At 39.1% G+C, this 17,807-nt stretch overlaps 2 pseudogenes; one reads left to right on the top strand and one right to left on the bottom strand.

Moving 5' to 3' along the window:
- Positions 1–7,180: 7,180 nt before the first annotated feature.
- LOC120256541 lies at positions 7,181–14,123 on the bottom strand (annotated as a pseudogene).
- A 46-nt stretch (positions 14,124–14,169) lies between these two features.
- LOC120256542 lies at positions 14,170–17,208 on the top strand (annotated as a pseudogene).
- Positions 17,209–17,807: the final 599 nt, after the last annotated feature.

Raw genomic sequence — 17,807 nt, forward strand, 5'->3', positions numbered from 1 at the left:
TTACATTCTGCATCATTTTTTCTACAAAAATCTTATTATTCAATGTAATTTAAGAAAATGAAGATAGAATGAAAGAAGTATATTCTTTTAATCGTGATAATATATATTTTTTTGGGTGTATGTGTGTTTGTATGTAATTTTTATGAGAGTATATACATAGATATTCTATGAAGTATATTCAACTATTTGGGTGAGGAAAGTGCATGTCGCATCCGTAATTTTCAAAAGCTACAAAACCCTCCAACTACTATGACACGTACTCAGTTATATTTTTACGTTCGGCATACTCCCATGAGGTAGAGTTGAAGTGGGTCGCGCGATGTGAAAATTTCTTTTGCTTGCAGTGGGAAAAATAGTGGCCGATCATAGCTTTTCTCATGTCATAGTTTTTCAATGCTCTGCCTTCTAAAACCGAAGTTTAGTAGTATCGTATACTTATTGCTTCTTGTTCTTTGACATCCTTGTTCATTGTTCTTACATTATGCATGTACTTCTTAACTTCTTCTTCTGTCTTCTTTCCTTCTCGTTTGGTGTATTCGATTTTAGTCTCTTGAGATTAAATTTGGAGGTTTTTGTGCTATTCTATGAATCTGTCGGGGAGGGACGAGTGCTAATGTTCCAGCGGCCACTGCTTGGGAATCGGTGTTAGGCGGAAATATGGCGATAGAGATTCTCGATATTTCAGATGTCGAGGTGAAGTTTATCACACGGATGGACATAAACCGCAGTATGTCTCTTATATAAAAGCGAGAGTTGACTTCCGGTCGCGTGTGTTGATCTTGTTGTTGGGGACGGATGATGTGGCGTACATGTCCTCTTTGAAAGCGAGTTCTTCTCGTTGTAGAGTTTCTTCTAGTTTATGTTTATATAGTTGTAGAAGTTAATTATTGATTTATTATCCGCATCAGACATTTTCGTTTATCGGTTCGAAATTTCCATTTAAACACTTGTGTCTCCGATTAACTTATTAACTTATTATTTAACTTTTGTTTTAATGTTTAAGATTTATGTTTATCGTTTAAATATTTTTGTGTCTCTGTTTAAATATTGATCGTGTTCGTTTAAAACTAAAGTGTTGGCGAGGGATTCGAGGTCTGGCGGACTTACATTCCACGTCAGTAGCGAGCTCGAGGGTGTGGCATGCCTTCGCTTCCTCGTCCAGGTCAAAAGTGAAGTGTTGTCGTTGGATGGCCAAACTGATGTTTTGAAGGCGTTGAGCATCGGAGGGCAGCCTTAGGAATTTCGCGATCAAAAGGAATTTTGACTTCAAATTGCGAAGAGCAGCTGTAGGGTGTTGTGGAAGGAAACTGACTTCAAAAATGGCGTATAAAGGAAGCTATATTCCCATCTGAGGACGATGACGGTAGATGGATGAAAATCATGACTGCGTTTTAAGACCCTAGCCATGTGAAAGCTGACTGGGTGTCCCTAGAGCGAAAGAGGATCGAGTCGTGGCGTCAGGAGTCCATGAGTTGCGTTGTAGCCATTGCAGCGTTTGGTCGCGATCGCGGATGCGTGGAATGAATCATTCTGCAGACTAGGCATTGTGTATATACTTCTTATTATTGTTTAAATATTGAGACTTTATATTTAAAATATATCTCTTACGTTTTAAATATTTTTGATTCTACATTTTAACTATTATTTTTACTCGTTTTAAAATAAATTTATATCAGCTTAAAATGTACATGCGGGATGGTGCTAGCGGTTCCCCATGCGTAGTAATACACTTTCGGTTCCCCAAAGCGTTTCACTCGAAGTCGCAGCATAAAAATCGGAACATTACATTACATTCTATAAAAGAGATTATTAAGTAATAAGGATATTTTTAAGCGAGAAAATATTAAGTATATTTTTGTTGTAATTACATTGATATTATTAAATAATAAGGATATTTTAAGCGAGAAAATATTAAATTTAAGCAGAGAAACCTAAACTAAGCAGGAGAAAGCGAAAGTTAAAAGGGGCAAAAGTTATCATTATACGAGTTAAAATGAATGTTGATATTAAGCAGATAATGAAAAATGAAAATGAAAGCAGAACCCTACCCGATAATGTACCCTGCGGACTACAATATCATCCAACAAAACGAGAACCTCAAAAGCGAAAGCAGAATGAATTTAATTGAATTTAGATACATGTACATTTACATTGACAAAAATTTGTCGTATTCTTGGAAAAATGAATTGAATTTAAGCTGGTTTACATTTGAAACTATTACACCTATCTGATGACTATGACCGCTTGCGTACACTCCCCTACGGTTTGTTTTACGATAAAGCGGAGTTTAAACAATTACGTTGATATTTACACAATGAACTATATACTTAAAGCAGCTGAAAGTGTATGTTAAAGCAATGAATCTGGATTATTAAAAGAAAGAATGGGTGTATCTAGAATATAGAAAGAATGACTAAGAACCAGCTTGCGAGACTCCCTCTGGTGTGATGCTGCTGCCCTCCCCTCCTAAGTATCACGGAAACATACCTTAATCCTTGAGATAAAGGGACGTTAGTCTGCGGTACCGTAGCTTCTCACCGTGATAGCTGCTCGATAAACCGCATGACATAGACAGCTGCGATCGGCGCTTCCTTTTTACAGTCATGTGGGGCTTGATTATCGTGAACAAGCGGGTACTTTGCGGTCATGCCGACTACGCCCAACTCCATGTCGATCACGGAGGTCGAATAGGTTCCATTGTCCGAGATATACAAGTTCGTATTAGAATGCTGATTATTCTACGAACACTATTACTACAAACACAAATTATTAAAAGCACTTACCATTTCTAAGCGCATTTTTATCGTATTCTTCAGCTTTGGCATGAAGAATAATGCACGTATTCTTGTTTTTTTCATTGTCGAGGGCGGCGACATGGAAGTGGCCACTCATAATTGTCGGGAGGATGGCGATGTCCACTTCGTGCACAGAGTTGCGTGTGGCATCTCCCGATCACTAGCCATCGGTGGATTCGTATGCGTCATGCCTACAGCTTTGGCATGAACAAGGCAGGTGGCCGTGTGATGGGCGGCGCCTCTTATAGCGATATGGCACTACGGCTCGTCGTCTTTTTGCAGAGATATATACGAATGCGTCCATCACGTAAATGCATGACCGTCTCACTTCCCTCGGCGGGTCGAGATAGATTGGCGAGTGTGGTGGCGTGCAGTCGTTTCTTCCACCGCACGGTCTCTCTGTGGTTGAGCGGAACAAAAGACATGTAAACAATGTTGTAAGTATAAAGATTAAGCGTTAAAGTATAAACTTTAAATTCTATATTGAATGTTTAAGCGATGCATGTAATATTTAAAAGAGGTATCACTTATAAGTTAAATGTTATCTGTAAATTTTTAAGCGTTAACGCTCCTACTTAAATGGTAACTAAAAGCAGTTTTAAACAATATCATAAAAACTTCAAACTTACTTGTCAATAGAGGCGGGTTGAGGAAGATCCTTATCAACTCCTGCTTTCGTGCTTATTGAGCCCGCGATTAGCGGCGTATCTTGAATGAAGACTTTCCGAAGTTCTTCTACTTTTTATTGGCTCTCCTTTAATGGGGGCACGGCCCAGCGGCATCAGCAGGGAGACACTTCCTTCATGCTTCTTGTTCTTGTGGGATTGTATACGCCTTGATGCGGCCGCGGTCGACCGTTAGTTCCACCGTGAATTCCCACTTCGTTGAGGATAGACTCAGCGACCTTCTCAGCAAGTGAGTTCCAGCGGTAGCATCGATGGGAGACACTAGCGTTGTGCACGGTTGTTCTTCTTCATGGATTGTGTCCATCTTTGATGCCTGCTGTCGAGCCGGTTCCACCCGTATGCATGATGTCGTCAGACAACGAGTCGACGATCTTTTTCCGCATCGGCAAACTCGACGCCATCTTGATCTCCTCGCGTGATGGGCATGTCATCAGCGTTAACAACATCGGTCGCCGATAGATGCTGTCTGCCGATGGTACTTTGCTATTATTTCATCGTCGGTACAGCCGGGTGGAGACGGAGGCGTTATTGTTTTCCTCTTTTTGCAAGCTTCTTGAATGAGGCCGTCTTTGAAGGGGCCGCGATGATGTCCTCGTCGTCGAACTCCGACAGCGTATCCGTCCGGGTGCTTCATTTGTTTGAAGGAAAGGCGCGATCGATTGTGTGTGGCCGAAGCCTTCGATGCCTCCACCCGGCGACAAGCGAGAGAACTTCGGTCATCAAAATCAGCAAGCTGCATGAGAGTTGCGGTGACATCCTCGCCCTAGTCTTGGGCGGGAGCTGCCACGTTCGGGTGACAGCGGTCGGGGAAGCCACGGTCGAGCGGGGTGGGGGAGGGCTTCTCCGGCCTCGGCGAATGCGTTTTAGCACAGAGCGAGAGAGCGGCGTCCAGTAGCGCAGGAAGAGGTTGCCCTCTCATCTTGCCTTTGACAGCGGTTCGGGAGCAATAGCATCCGACCGGCGGTTGGCCGAACAAATACTTCTTCATCGGCGTTCGCGGAACCATTTCGGGAAACTAGCATGTGTAAAGCAAACAATCTTAGCGAAATTATTTAGTTTAAACAATTAAAAACTATATTTACACATGTAACTCGTATATTTAAAAGCGTTATAACCTATTGTGTTAAGCGATGAAACAAACAAATTAAACATTAAACTAAAAAGTTTTAAGCGGTAGTTGAACAAAAGTTAAGCGGTGAGTTATAATGTTAAGCGATAGATGAATAAAGTTAAGCGGTAAATGATATGGTTAAGCGTTAACGTCTACGATGAAACAAAATATTTTTTGAATTATTACCTCTTTTCCTTGAGAGATGACAAACTCGTCTCTATCAGTCAGCTTGCTTCGGTAAGTATTTTTCACAGTAGCGTGACATCCCTTGGGATCTTGTAGAAAGCGGACTTTCTTTACGGTTCGGTCGACTCGTAAAAACCCGGATGTTAAGCGCTACAGGTGCACCCTTATGACATACCGGTGTTGGTCTTCTTCCCAGTGCATCTAGATTGCACTCGGGTAGCGGCTTGTGGTATGTCCTCCATGCCGGCATGTGCGTCGCTTGCGCCCGTGCGTGGCGCCCCATTCGGAGTAGATCATCGACGTAATCAGCGATCCGATTAGGAGCAAAGCGGGGAGGTATTTGGGAAGAGGATTGTACCCGGGAGAGTACACCATCGATGGTTTGGCGAAAATTCTCCTCTTCTCCCTACGTCCAGCGAGTTCTTTGAAGAGTGCTCGATGGAGTCTAGCGTGTCTCGTCGTCTTCGATAAATACCTCTCTTGAGTGGCCAGTGTTTTTCTTCTTACGAAACACATGTGCCTCCCCATATGCGAGGCCAAGAGCGATTGCCACATCTTGAGCCTAAAAAGTCGAGCATGCTTTCCCCGATCCACAATTTATTGGTGCGGTTATCGTATCTACTGACGGAGAGTCAGAAGGGCCCGCTCTTGGTATCTGACTTCCAACTTCGATGCATCTTGTGAGCGGTGTCCTCGGATGATCTCCCGATGTCGAGGGATCATGTGAACTTTCGAGTTGACCCACGGTCTCCACTCACAGGGTGTCAGTAGCATCGCCCGTTAACTAGATTGACCGCCATAATCACGAGCTGCGACGATAGCGACACATTGTTAGCGGAAATGTAATTTGTTAAGCGGTAAACACTCGGTTCTTAAAGCAGCGATATCATTTTTAAGCGATGGCGTATACTATTAAGCGAGAGATACGAAATAATTAAGCGGAGCGAACTAACTTAAGCGGTGAAAGCTCGTTGTTTTAAGCGGAGACCTCAGTTTTTACAAGCTTGCAACCATATCAGGCGAAAAGGGTAGGCGTAGATTATAAACATTACACAAAGCACAACAATCGGGAAAAACCATTTTCGATCGTATCGTAGGCAAATGTAAAACAAAACAAAAACCCTAGCCCAGAGACATCTCCCATGAGACTAACAAAACCCCGGTAGATTAATCCCCACGAAAGCTTGATATGTCTTCCAACAAAAACAAAATCACAAACCAAAACCGAAAAATGTCTCTTCGTTATGAATAGTTAACAAAAAAACCATAATGAATACCTTAGGCACATAAGTGGCGAAATGCAGAATACTTAGCGGGACTTCTTCTTGAGGGCAGCGGTGGAAAGGGAAGAGTGCTGAGTGGGAAGAGAAGAAGTGCAGGCAGTTGAGTAGAGTTGCGAGTTGAGAGAGACAAGCGGTGTAATGCCTAAGAAAAACCCACCCACTTCCTCTCCCTTGCCGAAATGGAGTGCGACCCGACTTTCACGTGCAAGGAGCATTTTAGATCCATAAAATTTTAAATACACTCCGTTTAATGCCGATTCACGTACTTTGGGGTTTCAAAAATCATGGAGTTGAAAAGGAAGGGGTTTTGGGTATTCAGAAACTATGGGGGTTTGTTTGTGATTTATAGCAAAAGTTGTAGGGTGGCGATTTCCACTTTGGGTAATATTATTTTAAAAATAAACCTATTAATAAAAAATTAATAAATAAAAATTACACTATTCAATAGGGAAGTAGAAATTTATAAGAATCACATTAGTCAGACAAAAAGAAATGAAGATAAAAATAGTGTTTTTAAACAAATTCGATTGATTACCACAAATTATTTATATGCAAATAACATGGTGTTTTATGAGAGCGTTGAGTACACACATAAATAAAAGCATTTTTTCCAAATGATAAATTAATAAGAAATCCTTTTGCAAATAAACCCTGAAAATATTATTATTAGAGCCTTAGATTTCCATGTTCAAGAAGATGGACTTAAACCTAACTTTGAATCACAATAGTCATCAATCTTAGGAAGAAGCGCTCTAATAAAGAACACTTTCAAAAGGATCTTGTTCAAGCAGCTATCTCCAATGCTTTGAACAGCTCTCGCAGCATTCAGAAGTGAGATCAATCTTATTGCCATGGGAGGACTCAAATATCGAATTTGCACATCCAGGGACACTTCGAACAGGGTACCAACAAGCCTTGATCTCCAGTCCGACTTATGGGTATCGGCCGTGGCAGGATGCCAATGCCCCGGAATGGTGATAGTTGCTGTACAGGGTTTCAGATTGTGCAAACCATGAATGCGCAAAAGATCACCAACACTAACTAACAGAAAGAATTCTGTTTGCATCCTCATGTCTTAAGGCTCACTGTTTTTGCATCCAGAACACAAAGGACTACAAATATGATTTCTGGAGTTTATGTAACTCCATAGTAAAAATAACAAAACATACTACATATTTGATCAGTTAAAAGGCATTAAAACATTTGTTCAAAACCGCCTGTTTATTAAATACATTATAAAAAAAGTAAAGAAACCATGTGTTTCTTATAACATATGACATTCAGTGTGTCGTGCGGTACTGCAATAACAGGAATATTTGCTTCAACTGCACAAGAGCAGGTGGAATGGACAATTTTTAATGTGATAAAACTTGCTTGCCAGGATGTTCTCAATCAAGAGCAGAAAGCAAACCAAACTGAAGCTAAAGTTCCCGGATATCATTCAATTCATTGCCTGAAGAAATGAAGGTATATCAATAAAAAAGAAGGCATGTGAAAAACACACTAATCAAGGACATACATAAATCTCAGCTTGATAATGTTGTCTTCATTATGATGATAGACCTATATTAGCCTATGAACATAATTAGAGGTGCTGGACTATGGATGTCCTTGCTAGGTCATCCTTATTCACAGTTGTTCAGCTAAAGAAAGCGTAACAAGTTCCTGTATTAACACTGACGGAAATATTATCCTTAAGAGCATGATCTCCCTGGTTCTAATCCAATAGAAACACATAAATAAATAAATTACTGAATCTGAAACTCCTATGATTGTTCTTGGGCCAAATCCCCACTTTTAACTGCTACAGCTTGGACTGACTGGTCATGTTATCACTTGTATAAATAGGAAACAACATGATCACAGTAAAGCTCAGAATATTTCGTGACGTATGATAACAACAATATACAGTGGCAAGAAAATGACACTATACTTTACTATTGCCGCTTTACATGCAAGCATATATATGACCGATCTAACATAAAACCAGAGTCATGATCTTACACTATGGCATACATGTAAAGCATTATGTGATGGTTTTTGTTTGAGTTTCCTACTTGTTTTTCTAGTTAAATACTGACAAAGTAGAATTTGCCAGAACCTGACTGATGGAAATAAATGTTAAAGCAAGAAGATTCTTGATATTTTTAGAAGTTAGAACCTAGAACTTACAAAGTTTCTCCATATGGGAGAAGAGCTGCTGCCACTACCCTTCCTTCCTCATTCAATATATTGTAAGTAGACTGCAGCATTTCTCTGAGAAAGCAATAACATGAAGACACACAAGTCAAGAAAAGAAATGACGATTATAAGCATTTTAGACACAAAAATATCTTGATTATCAAAATAATCATGGAATTAAATAAAAATATGGATGCCTAATAAACCTAACTGTCTCTTTTTGTTCAACTGGACTTAGAAGAAACAATAAACTGAAAAATGTAAAAAAATATAAAAATAAAAAATAAATATATACCGAATCAATTGCTTCCAATTTCATGCCGGTAGATCTAATAAATCTTCGGAGTTCAGGACTCACTGGCTCAATGTGCCTTCCACAACCAAGAATCAGAATTTCTGGATGTGCATGCAGGACAGAACTAGACTTTTAGGGAATAAAAAAGGGGAGAAGCTCATTTTCCAGCAATCTATATACTGAAAAGAACAACCGCTAGAAGACATAAGATGAAGTGACGGGCTACTAGAGTACAGGATTCACAAGAAAGTTAAGCAGCTAATACAAACCATAAAAACCAAGAAGCTAAAAAGAATGGTCATAATTTAAACATCAAGATTTGAGAGGGTTGAAGGCAACATAAATTAGGGGACGATGCCCGCAGACTAAATACCTGGGACAGGTCTCACAATTTGGAAGATGGATAAACTGCATTTCATAGGAAAAAGATCCAACTGTTGCTTTGTCATAAGGATAATCACATTTGAGCAAGTAAACAACAAAAACAAATGAACAAATGCTGAGAAATAGTAAAACACATCACATAAGTAGATATATTACAACGAAATGCTAGCAGGGTTTAAAATATACCAATAAAATGCTTGCTTATGGAGGAGCCTCCAAAAATCAAGTCATTTTTGTAAGAGTTGCATGCCAGCTTTGAAATCAACAGGAAATTCACTTTAAATCATTCATAAGATAAATCACACCTTTTCATCTCTCACCTCTCAATATGTAATATAAGAAATTGCTTCACACTCCATACATACCTCTCAGCGGTTATCTCTGAAAATCTTTTCGGAGACCAAGACATGAAAACTTGTTGTCTATGATTAGCAGCTTCCCTCATCTTCACACCATTTGCCGTAAATCCTGTGTCAGTGTACCTAAAATTATGAAGATCTTAAAAATAAAATGATAGCTAAAGTCAGCATTCACAAGCATTGATGCAGCACATTGCAGAAAGATGCATCTTATCAATGCAAGACATAGATATAAACAGCAAAATTCAACTCTAGAATATAGAAAAAGGATCACTTTTCCAAACAACAAAATATATCAATTAGAGTTTCAGCAAACAATAAAAACAGTAATTTGATACTGGATTAACCAATCAACACAGCATTGACAAATTCATCTCAAACAGCCAGCCACTAAGTCACCAATACTGACAAATGCTTTAGGGAGAGCGCGCGCGCGCGCACACACACACACGCATAAGAAGAACAGAGAAATCAACAAAGCATCGGACCCAAAGATTAAAAGGAAGCCAAGAAATCAAAATACCCTTGGAAACGAAGCTGATCTTCAGGGACACGCTGTCGATGGGAGTTGATCTGATCATAGAGCGAGAAAAAGCGCGCCTGATAACATGCAGAAATCAGCAAAAACTTGACAGGAGATGGAGAAGACTAAGAACAGAGACCTGAGAGAGGGGAGGGGTTTGAGTTAGAGATCTTAGCTTCTCTGCAGGCGTGCTTCACGAGATCCGGCAGCACTCGCCGGCATGCGCCTGCATATTGCCGCCGCCTTGGGTTGGCCGGAGATGAGAGGTCTCCTCGATTTCTTCTTTAGATCCAAACCCGTCAAAACCCGATAACCCGATTAAAGATCCGAAACCCGAAAATGATTTGAATCGAGTATGTCGTGGTATGTTTGCATAAATACGCTCTGTAAAATCAGTAATAGACTGGTATGGTAAATATGGGCTGGACGACTAACAAATAATTATAAGATAAAGAAAGGGGTTATCTTTAATTTATACCACGATCTATATGGAGAGAGAGCTCTCGATGGAGGGAGAGAGAGATGGCGACGAGCGAGAGCGGCTTTCGGCGGCGGCCGTGGCGGAGTGAAGGTCGGGAGGAGGGAAGCGCGAAGGCGATGGTGGCGGATCAGATCTGCGGGCGTACGATCCACCTCCAATCTCCTCCATGTCTCATGCAAAGGCTCGTCTCCCGCTCGGGTGCTCGTTCTTGATCTATTCTACATCTTGATTGTTCGTGTGCGGGTTTGATGTGATGTTATGCCATTGGATCGATCTTGGAATGATTGTTTCCTTAGAATGTTCCACTCTGTTAGAGATCATCTTCACCAGAAGAATCTCTTCGGGATAGCGTATGATTGATTATGTGTGTATGTATTTGGCTGGTTCCTATGATCCGTTACCTCATGGTGTGCTGTATTGAGGGAAAAACACTGTAGAAAAGGGAAAAGAAGAAATTGAAGATGATGATTGATTAGGGAGAAAGTTTGAGTTTTTCGGTACATTTTCCGAGATCAATTTTATTTTAATCCAAACACTTGTTTTTGTTCCTATGATTTCAATTCCAAATTGTGCAGAGTGTACCTGATGAAGCTCCACAAAATATTCTTGCTAAATCTTCTACTGTGAAAAGAATACTGGACTGGGTATGTTTCCTGCTCAACTTTAGATGTAATTATGTCTGGGGTATCTACCCCAGAGACCATGATTTATTAATGACTTTGTTTCTTGTGTTTTCGGGTTTGGATCAACTTACCTAGAGTCATTTCTTCATTGGATGCTTGCATGGAGAATGGTTTACAAGAGGTTGGTTTCTTTTTCATTGCTTATGTAATGTTTTTCATTGATTCTACTATATCAGTTCTGTGGGTAATTGGCGTGATAATCTTTTTGGGAAAATGGAATAAATTGAAGTTTTTTCTCATGATCAAATTTCAGAACTTCACTGTTCCTTTTTAAATGTTAATTTTTATTTGGAATGGTCCTGTAATGTTGATTAAAGAAATTACATTCATGAGTAGGACATTTTCTTTTTGATGGATATGTTACTTGTGTTAGATTCGTAGAGGGAAGTCCCTATATAGTGGTTCTAGAAATTGGATGTCTGAAAGCAATGCTAATAGGCCATAAATACATGCATTTGGTGAGATTAAACCCATATCTGATTGTTCAAGGAGTATTAGGGCCACCTTTCTGTTTTGAGGCATGCAATTATGAATTTGGGTGAGTTTGGAAGAACTGTTGATGCTATCTCACATCATCTGGCCCACCCTGTCCCAGCTACGAAAGTTTGGTTTATCTGTTGATCTCTCCGTGTCTGGTCTCGCAGTGTTCTTCATCTGAAGACTGTAACACAGTGCTATCAAACATGGAAGCTCTCAACTCAGGTCATCTTCTCAAGTCATTCAGTCTGAAGAAGAGAAGAATGATGCTGATTTCAGAAAATGCTAGTGAAGCATTTAAAAGTTAAAACATGTGTGCAGGTTCTGTAGACTCCCTCTCATTTATTATTTCTGTTAACCTTACAAAGCTAAACTGGATAAAATTGGCGAAGAATTTCCTTATATAATTTTCTTCCATTTCTCCTGTTTAAACACCTGAATTTTTACCTAGAACTCGGTGTTTTGATTGGAGAATAATAAAACATTAGCTGACTCATGTTTGGCAAGTGCAGTGGCATCAACCCTAAATTTCTTGCATCTCTTTTGTTCTTTTGGGACAAAAAGCTGATTTTGTTCTTTGTTTTTAGCGGATCAACACTCTGCAAAGGACCTAAAGATTGAAGGCACACTAGCTCATCAAACTCCAGAAATAGTTTGCAAGGAGGATGGCCCGTGCTTTTTACTGATACTTCTGGTTAAAAGGTCTTTTATATCTATATGAAGTAAACAACTAGTAAATGTCTCGTACAAGCTGATCCTGTATTAGCTAGTCTGCATGCTACACCATCTGTCTGCTGACCGGTTTTACAAAATCAGGTGAATCTGACATTTCAAAATGCTAGAGTCACTAGACCCACCTATCATGAATATGACTTTTCAATGTTTCGTGGTTTTAGTTGGTTGTCTAAAATGGCCTTTGAAATCCAGGGTTCAGGATTTCAGGTCTTCTGTTGCAATGCTTGCATTTGTCAACTATCAATTCGATAACTAAGTAATTATCTCTTCCTTGAGCTGCATGTGGAAGCATGGGTCATCCCCTCTGTTTATTTTTCTAATCCAAGTGCAGTTCAGGTTGTGTTTAGATAGAAAATAAACATGAAGATGAATACATGAATACCGTCTTTGTGAGGGGCCGGTGAGATAACACTTTTTCCGGTTTTTGAGTGTGGTTTTATGGTTCAGGTCTGGGGTTCTTCTTGACAACTTGGTTTCAAGATGGGGACCCGAGTATCTTGAACTCAGAACTTTTAGAATGTCTGTATTTTTAGCCTCCAACACCAAACAAAACACTTTGAAATGTCAGTTCCTCTGGTTTTATAAATCGAGTCAGAAGAAATCTAGTAGTTTTGATGAGAGCATGGAGCAGGCTAATACAGATGCAGTTTTGTATAAAGATTCAAAAGAAGATACTTTTTATTGATTATTTTTATATTTATAGGTTGAATATCTTCCTTTCATCTCTGGCGTGATTGTGTCGTCATTTGTGTTATTATTGGAAAGATGTAGGCTGTGATTTCTTCTTTCATATAAATTCTTGTGAGATATTGATACCTGAATGTTATTCACAGAGAGAAAATCACATGAGAAAATCACATGTTTGCATTGCAAAAGAGCCATGAAATTGGGATTGACCATTGAATCATTGATCTTGTATGTTGCAATTGGTTTTGATTCATTGAAACTGGTTATTTATTTATTTTGATTTTTGATTTTTGATTTTTGCTTATTGTACCTTTTCGCAGAAGAGAGCTTTTACTGAAATTTACTCATCCAATTAATTATCATCAATTCAACTTCAAAACCACGAGTAAAACCGGGACTGACTTTTGTCACACTCTATATCTACACCGATTGAGTCAGATTTTGGTATAAATATGATTCTCCAATTCAAACAAAGGATCGAGTACTATTTTTATAACCACAAATGTTTATTTTAAATAACTAATAAATGATTATGAGTGCCAACCAAAATATTAATTATTTTCTAAAAACAGAATTAATTTTTAAAATATTTATTATTTTTATTGATATTGAGTTTAAAATTCAAATTATGACAAAATACCTTATTTAAAATTTAAATCAGAAATGAATACAGACATGGAGACGTTGGTGATTAAAGTTTGAAAGATTTACATTCAACTGAGATCTTGTAAATTCAACTCAATTAAAGATTTGCTCTTGTAGTTTCAAAATATATATTGTTTTTCTTACAAACTCTCACGCCACGTGGGATTTTCGCGCGATTCCAAATTTCCAACGCCGAGGAATTCCCCAATTAATCTCACCCACCATCGAAGCTAGCTCCTCCTCCTCCTCGTCCTCTTCGCCACTGTCCACGCCTCCTGACCCTCTCACCGGCACTCGTCGTCCTGCTCCTCTCCCGCACACTCTCCTCTCTCGCTCGCTTGCTCTCCCTCCTCCGCTTCGCTCTCTGTTCGCAGCGGTTGTTCTCCAGCTTCTCTCTCGATGATTATTAATCTGATGTTCTTCTTTTCTACAATCCCTGATTTCTCTCTTCTTCTCTGGGTTGCAGAGATGCCAATTTTGGGCCACTGAGGGTTCAACAATGGCGCGCCACCGTGATGCATCGTGATCAACAGATCCTCGCTGCCGGAGCTTGTTATTGTCGGCACCACGGCTGAGAGACCATGGGCTGGCAAGGCCGGTGCGCGCCGTCATCTTTTCCCTAGGCACTGCCAACCCCGCTCTTGCCCAGGTTCAATCAATGATTGGTGAAAAGCTTCTGGAACAATCTTATATGGTGGTTATTTTTGTGGAAATCGCTAGTTACTTGGGCCTGGAGCTTGGGAAGATCAAAAATCAAGCGCTTTGCGGATGGAGAAATCTATGTTCGGTTGCAAGAGGTGTCAGAGGATGTGATGTGTTTCTAGTGCAACCAACTTGCCCTCCTGCTAATGAGAACCTCATGGAGCTTCTGATAATGATCGATGCTTGCCGCAGAGCATCGGCGAAGAATATCACAGCTGTGATTCCTTACTTTGGTTGTGCTAGAGCTGACAGAAGGTGGGAACTTTCTCATGCTTCATCTTAAAGTTGTTATTTCATTATGAATTTGCTTATGCAATGGGGAAATAATAAAAATAAACTAGAGACGAAACTTTGATCCAATGTGTTTTCTTGTGTTGACTTGCACATACATCATATTTTCAAGAAAACGATTATATGTAGGGATTTTGGTTTTAGCTTGTAATTTTATTGATTTTTGTTATTGGTACCCCATTAGTTCTGTTTGTGTCCTTTCTCCATTTCTTCTATGTACTTTTGTGTGAAAACATTGACACTGACTTTCACACTGCAAACTGCTCTCTCAGACTCAAGGGCGTGAGTCCATAGCTGCCAAACTTGTTGCGATCTGATTACCGAAAGCAGGGGCTAACCATTGTGTGCTTGCTTGTGATCTTCACCTGGACAGATCCATGGGATACTTCGATGTCCAGTGGATCACGATATGAGTAACAACATGTTCTCTCCCGAGAATGTTGTCCGTGAAAAATTTGAAAGATTATCACTAATCAGTTAACACAATTTGCTTGTTTCATGAATTCCAGCCTGTGATCCTTGATTATCATGCACAAGACCCATATGTTCAAATGATTTGGTAGTTGTCTCTCAGATGTTGGTGGTGTTGCAAGGGCACGTGCTTTTGCAAAGAAGTTGTCCAGATGCTCCTCAGCTCATTGTGGATAAAAGGCGTCATGGACATAATGTTCGCTGAGGTAATTTGGTTAGGTTTACTTGTTAAATCTTCCAGTCGAGTAAGTCATTATTTGAACGAAATTGAGTAGTTTCTTTTGAGCTTAATTTCCTACCATTAAGACATCAAAAGTTTAGAGAGTTTTTGTGGATTTTGTAGAATAGTCACCTTGTTGTCTCCTCTTGTGTTTGCATTATAGTATCAAGGCGATCAGAAAAACACTCTGGCCAATGTCATAAATTGTTTTTGTTATGGATCATATTTGTCTATGCCTCTATAAAATTTTGAGAACATTCTAATGATAGGTGTGGGGTTTGAGTTGCCTGTGCTCTGACTGGCCATATCCACACAGTAATTGGAAGATTTGGTTTAATATGGTGCTGATTCTAAAGCAATTGTTGTTCTGTGGTAATGAATCTTATTGGGGATATTCAGTGGAAAAGGTGGCTGTTATGGTGGATGACATGATTGATACTGCCGGTGAGTTTGTTCACACTGAATCCATTAAAAAAGAGCAAATGTTTGAATTTGTTTCCAAGCATCTTAATCTTTCGGGTCTGTAGCTTGAGTTTTCTCAGAAAAATCAAATTATTTTTCCTGTAAAGCGTAGCCATAGTTATATCCATCCGGTGATTGTTGCAGCGAGTCTTGCCTGCATTGGGTGCTTTGCGCTAAGCTGTTGGAGGCATGCAAACAGCTCATTTTATAATTCCCTGTCATGTAGCACATATCCAATGCCTTCAGTGCAATGTATCTCAGTGTGAGCTAGAAATTTCCTCATTACATATAGAGTTATTACTATGCTCTCTGCTGCAAGCATTACCACACTTTGTGATCAGGTAATTTTTGATGCTTTTTCCCTTGTAAACCTTGCAATCCTGAATGCTTTATTGCCATCGGAACAGGGACAATTGCAAAAGGTGCATCTCTATTACATCAAGAAGGGGCAAGAGAAGTCTATGCTTGCAGCACCCATGCTGTTTTCAGGTATAGGCGTGCCTTCTCTAAGTAGTCTATGAGTTCAGAAAATGAAAGATAAGTCACTTTAGAAAGATCAGGATTTGGTTTCTGGCCTTTGTGTTTCTATGTTTGGGCTGAGCAACATAATGGAGTGATTTTAGTTTTCTAACATATCAAAGGCTACACTTTGATTGAGACGTTTGACATATTATATTTTGGCTGTTTGTTGCTTCTTATGTTCTGTATACAATGGCAGCCCTCCAGCAAATTGAAGAAGCTCTGGTGGCCTGTTTCAAGAAGTTATCATACACAAATCGATCCCAGTGTTGGAGCAGAAGAGTTTCCCTCAGTTGACTGTTCTATCAGTGGCAAAATCTGTTAAGGCAGGACTATTTGTGAGTTTATGATGATTGCTCTGTGAGTAGCATCTTTCAGTGATAAAATGTCCATTGATTCATTTATTTATTTTTCTATTCATAAGGACTGTAAATGTTGTTTCTTTTTCTTGACAAAAATTTTTCTTGGGGTTTCAGTGTGCACTACTCTTATTCTCACATAATTACAATCCATAGCATCTTGGCTCATATATATTGACTGACTGATCTTGTAACTTAAAATAACAGAACCAATGCATCAAAACATCAGTATCATTGAGAATAGCTTCATGTTTGTACATTTTTATTTGCCTGCTAGGTTGGCTATGAACCATACTCCAGCCTGGACATTGATTGATCATCTTTGGTGGTGGAGTTAACATGTCTGTTCGCCATTCTCGCTTTCTCCTTAGATATGGACCCTTGAGCGTTCTTTCGAGCTGTTCACTCTAGTTGTCATATACATAGTTGTCTTAATACAGGTTCCTAGTAATGTTTGTACTGCTCTAAGAGTATAGAATGGGTACATTAAAATGCTTGGTTTTTGAGCTCTTGTTAGTAGTCGATGTAAAAACCCAGGTGATTTGATGCTTTTGTGCACAATATTTTGCATGAAGTGCTGGTTTTAGGGTTTGTAATATCTTGACGATGGATTAATTTGTTTGTTTCTGAGCTCCGAAAGAACGTCTAGTTGAGCTCAGTCTCCAACCATGTCTATCCAGGGATGTATGCCTCTGTTTGTTTGTAATTAATCTCATTATAAACTAACAGTGTTGTATCTGCCAATGAATATTTGCTTTAAAAATATTTTAGGTCATTCACATAATTTTTGATCCCTAATTCAAGATTTAATGACCTCCATTGAAATTGATTTGGCCACTAAATGTAAGCATTATTTTTCCATTTTTTTTGTTGAGTGAGGGTATATATGCACAAAAGAACCTTATGATTCACTTCTGATATTATCAGCATATATTAACATTTTTGGTGGAAAATAAATATAATATTTACTGAGGTACAGCAGTAATTAACCTTTTTCAAGGCTACACCACAACCCCCTTGCTCCTTGTAAAATTATTTACATACTTGAAGAAACATGGGGAAAAAAATCATATATGTTAATAAAAAACTATATAAATTAAAAATATATGTAATCAATTATACAACAGGAGAGTCGGTATTTTATTTTATTTTATTTTTTTATTTCGATGAAGTTAAAAGTACCACAAACTTTTAAAATGAAGTTGGCCGTTTGTCGGAAAAAAATTCTGATAAAATAAAAAAACGAGCACAAATATTAGCCACCTTTCAATT

Source organism: Dioscorea cayenensis, unplaced genomic scaffold, assembly GCF_009730915.1.
Source record: "Dioscorea cayenensis subsp. rotundata cultivar TDr96_F1 unplaced genomic scaffold, TDr96_F1_v2_PseudoChromosome.rev07_lg8_w22 25.fasta BLBR01001494.1, whole genome shotgun sequence".
Classification (NCBI taxonomy): Eukaryota; Viridiplantae; Streptophyta; class Magnoliopsida; order Dioscoreales; family Dioscoreaceae; genus Dioscorea; species Dioscorea cayenensis.